This window comes from Capricornis sumatraensis, chromosome 6, assembly GCF_032405125.1.
Source record: "Capricornis sumatraensis isolate serow.1 chromosome 6, serow.2, whole genome shotgun sequence".
In the NCBI taxonomy this organism is placed as follows: Eukaryota; Metazoa; Chordata; class Mammalia; order Artiodactyla; family Bovidae; genus Capricornis; species Capricornis sumatraensis.
In genome coordinates this window covers 19,627,381-19,636,514 of record NC_091074.1, presented here as the reverse complement: position 1 = coordinate 19,636,514, position 9,134 = coordinate 19,627,381, and positions in this window count along the sequence as shown.

Below are 9,134 nucleotides of genomic sequence, written 5' to 3'. Positions count from 1 at the left end.
CCCAGCAATCTGTGTTTTCACAAACTCTCCCAGTGATTCTGATGCGTGTGAAAGTCTGAGAACAGAGGCCTAGAGAAAGAGAACTTCATTGTGCAAAGATGAGTGCTATCACAGGTTGATAGCAAAGATTACAAGTCACTTTTCTCAGTATTTACAACCTGTTATCAAGTAGCTGCCCGCTCCAGTGTTCTTGCCTGGAGAATCCCAGGGACGGCGGAGCCTGGTGTGCTGCCGTCTACGGGGTCGCACAGAGTCGGACACGACTGAAGCGGCTTAGCAGCAGCAGCAGCAGCAGCAGGTAACTGCAGTTCCCCTCATCAACAGTAGAGTCACTTTTCCCTCCCCTGAGTCTGCGTGGAATTACGACTTTGAATGAGGAAATGACAGTGTGTCAATACTGAGTCAGGTTTCAAGCTTCTGCTTTCTCTCGGAGCCCTATGACCATGATATGAACAAGCTCATGCTAATGTGCTACAAGATAAATGACCACATGGAAAGTAATCCTAGCTGAGGCCAGCCTAGGTCAGCAGACCCACCAGTTAACTGGACACATGAGAAAGCCAGTTAAGACCAAGTAGGCAGGCAGTGTCTCTAATAATGTGCTAGAGGTTATCATTTTTGATACATTTTGATGATAATGTGCTAGAGGGTTTTTTTGGTTTTTGTTTTTTTTTTGCCTGAGCTTAGCACTGACTAGTCTGCCCAATCAATATGAAGTGTGTGGGAGAGAAATGGAAGGTCTGAAGAGGAAAAGGTGGGAAATATTCATTGTATCAATGAGGAAGAGTAATAAGCTTGTCCACTAATGTGTATCATCTGGAAGTTCTTGGTTCATGTACTGTTGAAGCCTGTGGCTTGGAGAATTTTGAGCATTATTTTGCTAGTGTGTGAGATGAGTGCTACTGTGTGGTAGTTTGAACCTTCTTTGGCATTGCCGTTCTTTGGGAGGCAAGCTAGGCTTTCAAATTCTCCAAGCTAGGCACTAATAATATGTGAACCAAGAACTTTCAGATGTTCAAGCTGGTTTTAGAAAAGGCAGAGGAACCGAGATCAAATTGCCATCTGCTGATCATTGAAAAAGCAAGAGAGTTCCAGAAAAACATCTGCTTCATTGATTACACTAAAGCCTTTGACTGTGTGGATAACAACAAACTGGAAAATTCTTCAAGAGATGGAATACCAAACCACCTGACCTGCCTCTTGAGAAATCTGTATGCAGGTCAAGAAGCAACAGTTAGAACCGGACAAGGAATGGACTGGTTCCAAATTGGGAAAGGAGTAAGTCAAGGCTGTATATTGTCACCTGCTTAAATCAAGATTGCTGGGAGAAGTATCAATAAGCTCACATATGCAGATGACACCACCCTTATGGTAGAAAACAAAGAGGAACTAAAGAGCCTCTTAGTGAGAGTGAAAGAGGAGAGTGAAAACTCAATGTTCAGAAAACTAAGATCATGGCATCTGGTCCCATCACTTCAGGGCAAAAAGATGGGGAACAGTGACAGACTTTCTTTTCTTGGGTTCCAAAATCACTGCAGGTTGTGATTGCAGCCAGGAAATTAAAAGACACTTGCTCCTTGGAAGAAAATTTATGGCCAACCTAGACAGCATATTAAAAATCAGACATTACTTTGCCAACGAAGGTCTGTCTAGTCAAAGCTATGGTTTTTCTAGTAGTCATGTATGGATGTGAGAGTTGGACTATAAAGAAAGCTGAGCACCAAAGAATCGATGCTTTCAAACTGTGATGCTGGAAAAGGCTCTTGAGAGTCCCTTGGACTGCAAGATCAAACCAGTCAATCCTAAAGGAAACCAGTCCTGAATATTCATTGGAAGGACTGATGCTGAAGCTGAAGCTCCAATACTTTGGCCACCTGATGCAAAGAACTGACTCACTGGAAAAAGACCCTGATGCTAGGAAAGATTGAAGGTGGGAGGAGAAGGAGACGACAGAGGATGAGATGGTTGGACGGCATCACCAACTCAATGGAAATGAGTTTCAGCAAGCTCCGGGAGTTGGTGATGGACAGGGAAGCCTGGCATGCCACAGTCCATGGAGTTGCAAAGTGTTGGACACGACTGAACAACTGAACTGAACTGAATGTGTATCATACGAAGTTTGGGCTGGTGACTGTTTTTATGTTAACAATCTGTAGAGTTACTGATTTCCTTCAGGAACACTTAGCAGGATGTATGTAGGGACAAGTCTAGAGATGGGTTCACCCAGATTGAGGTCTTGCTAGGTAACAGGTTAATAAACTATTACTTGCAGGACAAATCTAGCATGTGGCTTGGTTTTTACAGGCTGCAGGCTAAAAAATGCTATTACATTTTTAAAGCGCTATAGGGAAAAACTATAGATCATACTATTAAAGACCATACAACAGAGACTATGTATGGCCCCTAAAGCTGAAAATATTTACTATTTGACCCTTTACAGGAAACGACTGCCAACCCCTAAATGATGTGAATGAGGACAGAAAGTTGGAGAGTATTGCAATGAGCTGATTTAAGTATAATCCAGAAAATCATAGCTGGGTATGAAGGGAAGTGTAGCAAAGAAGGGTGACTTAGTAAGGTCAAAAGATGGTCACTCCTCTTCCTGAATTCTGTCTAAGTCATATTAGATGTCCTCAGAGGCAGTCTAACCTGATCTACCCAGAGCAGCAGTTCCTGATACAATGATCACATGAAGGTACAGTGAGGTACTCAAGAACTTGAAAATAAAAGACACTTCTTGTGTTGCACCGTGTGTAGGACACTGTATGTATTTGGCACAGGAGATACCAGATAAAATTGGAAAAAAAGAAAGTAAAGGAAACTAGAGGAAACACTTCTTAGTCTCTTTGGAAAGCATCTCGTTTCATCAGCCTCCTTTAGGTTGTATTCTCCAATACTTTGGCCACATGATGCAAAGAACTGACTCATTTGAAAAGACGCTGGGAAAGATTGAAGGCGGGAGGAGAAGGGGCCTACAGAGGATGAGATGGTTGGATGGCATCACTGACTCAATGGACATGTTTGAGTAAACTCAGGGAGTTGGTGGACAGGGAGGCCTGGTGTGCTGCAGTCCATGGGGTCGCCAAGTCGAACATGACTGAGCGACTGGACTTTAGGTTGTATTCTCTAGATTTCTCACTGATGCCTTCTTCCCTTCTTGCTCTGCCTCCCCTCTCTGGGAGGTCTCATCCATCCCCACAGCCTCATTACTACTCTGATTACCAGTGACTCTTCAATCCTGTCTCTAGCCCCAATTGTTCTTCCAAGATATACACTCCTACTTCCAGCTACCCACTGGAAATCTTCATCTGCATAGGTAGCCTCTATTCCATGCTATGCAAAGAATTTTTGTGGGCATGCTTTCTACTTGTACTGGCCAACATGACAGCCATAAGCCTTGGGTGACTATTAAAGTGAAATTCAAAAGTCCTCTAGTTTTTTGACTTTTTATTTTTGGCTGCTCTGGGTCTTTGTTGCTGCTCCAGGGTCCTCAGGCGGGCCTTCTCTAGCTGCAGAGAGCACGGGCCACTCTCTAGCTGTGGTGCCCAGGCTTCCCACTGCGGTGGCTTCTCTTGTTGCAGAGTGCCAAACATGGGCTTTAGGTGCACGGGTTTCAACAGCTGCAGCATGCATGCTCAGTGGTTGTGGCACACAGGTTTAGTTGCCCCATGGCATGTGAATCTTTCTGGACCAGGGATCGAATCTATGTCCCCTCCCTGCACTGGACGACCACCAGGGAAATCCAAAAATCCCTCAGTTTTACTAACCACATTTCAAGTGGTCAACATCCACATGTAGCCAGTGGTGACTCTATTGGATAGCATAGCTCTAGGCAACTCAAACACCTCAAACTGAACTCATTTTTCTCCCCCAGCTATCGCTAATTCCTGTATTTCTTACCTTGAATATTGGCAGCATTCTCTCTCACATGAAAAAAAAAAAAAAAAAAAGGTCCTATCAGACTCTTCCCTATCCCTCACAGCCCAGCCCCATCGAAATGCTGCCCACATCTTGTCTGTTCTACCTCAGAAATCTATTGACTCCAGCCTCTCCCCTGGGTCACTACTGTCCCATAGGTCCTTTTGACTGAACTGCTACAAAGAGCTTCTCAAACATTTTTTTGGCCACACCAAGAGACACTGACATTAGTGATGTCCATGGAGATGGCAGCAGCCTTGATGGCTTCTTTGAAAAGAAGACATTACTGGCTGGTTCTCCAAATCAGAGGCATGAGGATCTTAGTTCCCTGACCAAAGATCGAACCACATTCCCAGCATTGGAAGCATGGAATTCCAACCCCCGGACCACCAGAGTCCTCCTCAGATGGTTTTTTGCTGAGACTTTCCCTACTCTAAACCTTCTTCATTATATCTAGTTGTTTCTATAACAACCTGATTGTTCCATTCCCACCTTCTTTAAAATTCTTGTCTTCCCAACCCAGAGACTGAACCCAGGTCTCCCACATTGCAGGCGGATTCTTTACTGTCTGAGCCACCACGGAAGCCCGAAATTCTTGTCAGTACTGTCTTTTTCATCCTTATTACCCTAGCACTTAGCATAATCTTGGACGACAGTATACAGCATCTGATGAAGAAACGAATTTTGCAGATAGGAAAGCAGAGACATAGCCTCCTGCCTAGGAGAGAACTGTTACCTATTTGAAGTACAGACAACCTTGCAGGGAAACAGAAGCCAGCCTACTCCAGGCAAATACTGGAGGCTTTAATTTTGTCCCATGTCCATATGAAAGCATACCACCTAGTGTTCTAGCAAACATCACAGCCACAGTTTCTACTGCGGTGAATTTGGACTCAGACCTTGGTCTAAGTTGAACTCTCTCTCACCTCCTGCTTTTCTCAGGTACAGATCCAATGGTACTTCTCATCCCCCAAGTAAAGTAGGAAAAAATTTACTAATTTCTGTGCCGTTTTAACACTGAACATTACTTTTTAAAACAGCCATATACCACTTACTTTTTCCCAACACCTAAAAGATTCAGTTATTGACTGAAAATTCAAAATGAGTAAATTAATCACTTTCACTTTTCACTTTCATGCAATGGAGAAGGAAATAGCATCCCACTCCAGTGTTCTTGCCTGGAAAATCGAGGGACGGGGGAGGCTGGTGGGCTGCCGTCTATGGGGTCGCACGGTCGGACACGACTGAAGTGACTTAGCAATCATCTCCCAAGCTTTGGTTACCTTTGGTGCATGAGACAGCTGCTGCAGCAGAAATGAGTGTAGTTTAAAGGACAAGACGTGATACCTGTGACACAACTACCATTTTCTTCTCCATCCTGTTATGTCCCAGCATCATCCAGAGTGTTCTTCCATGTAGATAATACTTAGCCTCACAGATCACTGTCCTCAAATCCAATCACCTTCACCTCCAGTCATGTTGGTTACTTTCAATCAAGGCTAGAATTAGGCATTCTCTAACACATTTTTCAGTCTTCTGAAAAAGGCGTACCCCCACATATACATACTTGAACCTCACTGGAAAACGATTCCCTTGACAATCACTGTTCCCTAACGGTCATTTCGTAACTTCACTTCCTTCCCTACTCAGCCCAGATGCCAGAATACACCGATTTAACTACATTTATCTCACTCAGCTCCCTAGCCCACCCTCTCTTTTGCTACTTACTTTCAGCGATACTTTAACCATAGATAAATCCATCCATTTGTTCATGTGCTATGTAAATATGGAAGGCATACTCCATGTCCAACTTTTAACTTCTGCTTCTATTTCCACACTGTTGAATGCTACCAGAGCAAAATCGCAAGCTTCAGGGCCCCATAAACATCCCACTATCACCCTGAGGCCTCACCACTCACCAGCAATTCGTGGCTAACCCCTTCCCACCCCTTAAGCAGCATTTTCCACTCCGCTCCTCAAGCCCAATCCTGTTGACCACGCATCTTTCTCAGAGGATGGCACCGCTTCCTGCTTCCTGGAGAGGCTTCAGATGATGAACCACTTCAGCACAGCCCTCTACCCACCACCGTCTCTGTGCACTTTTCCTTCCCTCTGCTGCTGCTACTAGTTCAGGTACCTGCGTCCTGCAACCACCCCCTCTCCACTTTGCTTCGCCAGCTGTCCCTCCCCTTTCTCCACTTTCCCCATCCTAGAAGTATGTGTGCATGTGCCCACTTGTGTCTTGACTTTGCGACCCCACGGACTGTAACCTGCCAGGCTCCTCTGTCCATGGAATTTTCCAGGCAAGAATACTGGAGTGGGTTGCCATTTCCTTCTAGGAGCTCCTTCCCCAAAATCTTGTCTCCCACACATTCAGAATTTCAAAAATTAAGCAAACTCTCCTTTGGTTTTATACCCTCACAAGCTTGCTTCTGAGCATGGAACCAAGAGTATTTAACTGTGTGTCTCAGACAAGACCCTCACTTTCAACAGGTCTAGCCTTATAAACTGTCTAGTGACTTCTACTTTCCTGAAGAGAAAGTGGCTTTAATAGTCACGTTTCTTTTGTCATTTTTGCCCCCTTTTGGAAAATATCCAAGGCTGGTAAACTAATATATTCTCATATGCAGGCAACCCTGAAGGCCTGGAGGCACTTTCGTTTTGAAATTACTTCATCCTTACATAAAAATCACTAAAAAAAAAAGTACAGAGAATTCCTGTATTTTACCCTCGTTCACCAATTTTTAAATTTTGCCACAATTTATCATTATTCCTCTCCAACTATGTATTTTTTCTGGACCATTTGAGGGTAGGTTACATGATCATGATTCAGATGCCCAAGTGGGTTTTCCTAAAGGCACCATCACCAGACAGACCTATACAAATTCTGGTCTCTACATTATCAGAGTGATTAATCAGTCACCATTTCGTTAGTACAAAGGTCTATTGAGCTTAGTGTTAGAAATGGATCCACGCTCTGAATACTGATGAAATCTGTTTTCTGTGAAGAACCCCTTCCCATTTCTCATCCCCTGACATCACTGGTAGGGACAATGGGTGGTGGTTTTCAGCACCCAAAAGCACCTTCTGAAAAAACTTTCGAAGTTCACAGACACATTACTGGCTAGCTCAACTGTCTGCAGCCTATGCTAGAGGGGACTGAAATTATTCTCCATGATGGAAGAATAATTCCCAATAAGCAGAGGCCATGAAATGGCCTTGCATAAACCCTCGCCCTTTTGTACACACCACCCATTATTAGACTAGATGCGTTAGGAAAGCCCTTGGATTACCTTCCCCAAGCTAAGGCTGAATTTAACTATTTAGACTAAGAAGCAGTAAGTTTTCCTATTTATCAGAGGATCAGTACAAGCACAAATGCTTGCATTTCCTTTACACAAGTCACAAAAACTAAATCCTGAGGTAATAGAAAATGACTCGTTGACAATAGATTTGGATGAATAAGCTAAGTGAATGTAATGTTTGGTTGAAAGCTTATTATGTAGCTTCATGAAAGCAGGTCTCAGGCAATTTTTAAAATCTCCAGCACCTATACCTCCACCCAGTAAGGGTTTTAAGCATATCCTATGTGAAAGAAAAGGGATACAGCAGACACACAGTTGCCAAAGAACTTTCAGAATGGTGAGAGAAAATAAAGTCAGTCAGTCAGTCGTGTCTGACTCTCGGCAACCCCATGGACTATACAGTCCGTGAAGTCTCCAAGCCAGGATACTGGAATGGGTAGCCTTTCCCTTCTCCAGGGATTTTTCGCAACCCAGGTTTCAAACCCAGGTCTCCTGCACTGCAGGCGGATTCTTTACGAGCTGAGCCACAAGGGAAGTGGTGAGAAAGAGGACATTAGTAACCAACTGCAACCAGCGATGCATGCTCTAAAGGAATCCAGGGTTGTTAAAGAGCGAATGATTGACAGGAATGGAGTGGAAGGGCACACTAACACTAACCTAGTTTGGCCAGAGTTTAGTTTCCAGTAGAAGAAAACTGCTATGCATGAAGGCTGTAATTAGTGGGGAGCAGCACACACACAAAGCGTGTCAGTGAGGCCAAGGCACAAATGAAGTGAGAGAAAAGCTGAAGATGGACTAGAATCTCTAATGACGCAGAAGTTTGTAATTCATATGTTTTTGGACTTTCGTTTCCTTTTAATAAATATCCTAAGAATAACAGGAAGCTACTGAAGGATTTTAAGTAGAATGAAATGATAAAAAATGTTTGTAAAGGTCTTTTGAAAGCTGTATCAAGAATGGATGGAGGCAACTAGTGGATGCAGGCGGACCCATCATGGTAGCACAAGTGAAGAGATCTGGGCTCTCTAGACTGGATGATGGTACAGACACATTAGAAACATTAGGAAAATATCTAGTAACCAGGATTTACTGATTGGATGAGAAGGCTGAAGGAGAAAAAATAATCAAAGACTTGGAAATTTGGGGCCGGAACAGAATGATGTAATGGTGCCATGTATGAAGATGGCTTTCCACTAGTGCTTTGAGCTTTTTCATTAAAATACTATGCAAAAGCAGAATGTGCAGTAAAACAACTTACATTTTTAAGCACTCTTACATACTTAAGAAAAATTAGTCATTTCATAATTTCAAAGTATATTTCTTGATTAACTATAATCATCCCACAACCTCTCAATGTCTGAGCTTACCAAAACTGTCAATATCAACTTTAGATTTTCATCACTATAAACCAGTTTCCTACTGCCCGTAGGCTAAGCACAGCCTACAAAGCTTGGTCCCATACTCTTGTCCCTTAACAAAACCTGCCTTAACTCCCAGAATATACCAGACTCCTTTTCACCCCTGGATTTCTGTACATCTCCTTTACTAACAACTCTGCTCCTGCTTAATAGCTACTTTTCTCAACCATCACTTCCACCTAAGATTAGGCCCCCACTGTATGCTCTTATAGGAAATTATACTTTCTCTAGATAACTTACAGTCTGTAATGTTTATAAATATATATACATAAATATCCCATGAGGACAGGGAACATACCTGCTTTGTTCTGTCACCAAATCTCTAAAAACCTAAAACAGAACCTGCCACACAGCAGGCATTCTAATTTCTGTTGAACAATCAACGAACATGGCAGGGAGCCAGGCAAAGTGACACCTAAATTTAGACCTAATCCAAGTTCCACTGTTCACTGGCAATCAATCCTACATCAATCAGTTCAGTTCAGTCACTCAG